We start from the raw sequence: 1,603 nt of genomic DNA on the forward strand, positions 1-1,603 counted from the left end.
AAAATCAAATGAGCTCTTACGGGAGTAGCACAGGGCCAATGAATAAAATTATATAAAACAATTTCATACTTGACATTTACTGAGAGGGGCTTAACTTTTCCTACATATTTTAGTCTGTTCAGCTGGTATTATTTATTCATGTCTCTTTTCCCATTTGGTTCTCAATTTATCTTTTGGGAACTCAGAATTAAACTGTAAAAATGTATATATGCTAGACACTGTTTTATGTGCCTTCAATGGGGAAGTCATCAAAATCTTGAACAGAATAAGATCCAGCCTATTACAAGGGTGATTTAGCAGAAATAAAATGTAATGTTTAACTCAGAGAAGCTGGAAAGAAATGAGATTTAGGAATATGGAATTGAATAATGGGGCAGTGAAATGACTGTGGTCCCAGGAAAGAATATTAGAAGATCAAGACTATTGGCCCAACTGAGGACTCACGATGACCCAGCCGACAAGACCAGACTCTGATTCTAGTGACAGGCAATTGATTTTCAGTCTGAGATGTTGATAAAGAACTTCAGCACCTTGTGTCATTTTCATCCATGTTACCATTTTGAGGTAGAGAAAGAGCTAACGTTCACTGGATTAAAACAGAAGCAGTCATACTGCAGCTCCAGGGAAAGGCAGCTTCTGATGCTAACCCCGAAGCCAGCTCTTGCTTAGACACTCCATGAGATGAGGGATGCTCATCGCAGACGAGAGTGGGAATCTGTGGAAGGCACCGTGGAAGAGAAGTGGGCGAAGGAAAGCACAGAGTGGAGGTGAAGGGCAAAGGTGGGCCTGCTGCTTTCCAGACACGGGAGTCGTGAAACAGTAGAGATGTGTTCCTTCACAGCCCTGGGAACCTGGGACAATGCTTATGGGCATGCTCTCTCAGTGCTCTGTGGGGAGTTCTTCCTGGCTGGAAATGCAGGGCATTACTTGACTTATAGACTCATTGCTCTGATCTCTGCCTCTATCATACCCAGCCTGCCCCCTGTGGATTCCTGTGGATGTGCATTTACCTTTTGTATTTTATTTTGAGACAGGGCCTCACTGTCTAGCCCTGGCTGGCCAGGCTAGTCTCAAGCTCACAGAGACCTATCTGCCTCTGCTGAATGCTGTCTGAGTGCTGGGACACCATCACACACACCGACCACGAGCTGTCTGAGTCCCTATGATGATTCTGTGAGGCTGGAACTTCAGGCCACTTCCCGACTAATGGAGTTAGCTCCGGGGAGGCAGCTGGAATGGGGGGAAAACACAGCAGCGTACTTGAGACGGTGGGAGACAACAGGCCTAGCTGTCCACCCAGAGCAAGCTGGAATATACATAAGACCTTCTGCCTGGGTCTTTCTTTTCCTTTGTCTTTGCCTACATGCTTGGGACTGCCTGGAATTCCAGAGCTGAAACTCAGTCCTCAAAGCAAAGATGTAAGTGTGCAGTATATGCACATGAGTGTGGTGTATGCACACTCAGGTACATACATATCAGCTGGGCACTCTGCCTCGTTATCTTGAGACAGGGTTTCCTCATAAACCTCATAAAATTTATCAGCCTCATAAACTTATTTACCATTCTTCCCCGCTGAAACTGTCTTGGAATATTCTTTTTCTTC

This window comes from Microtus ochrogaster, chromosome 18 (genome assembly GCF_000317375.1).
Source record: "Microtus ochrogaster isolate Prairie Vole_2 chromosome 18, MicOch1.0, whole genome shotgun sequence".
Lineage (NCBI taxonomy): Eukaryota > Metazoa > Chordata > Mammalia > Rodentia > Cricetidae > Microtus > Microtus ochrogaster.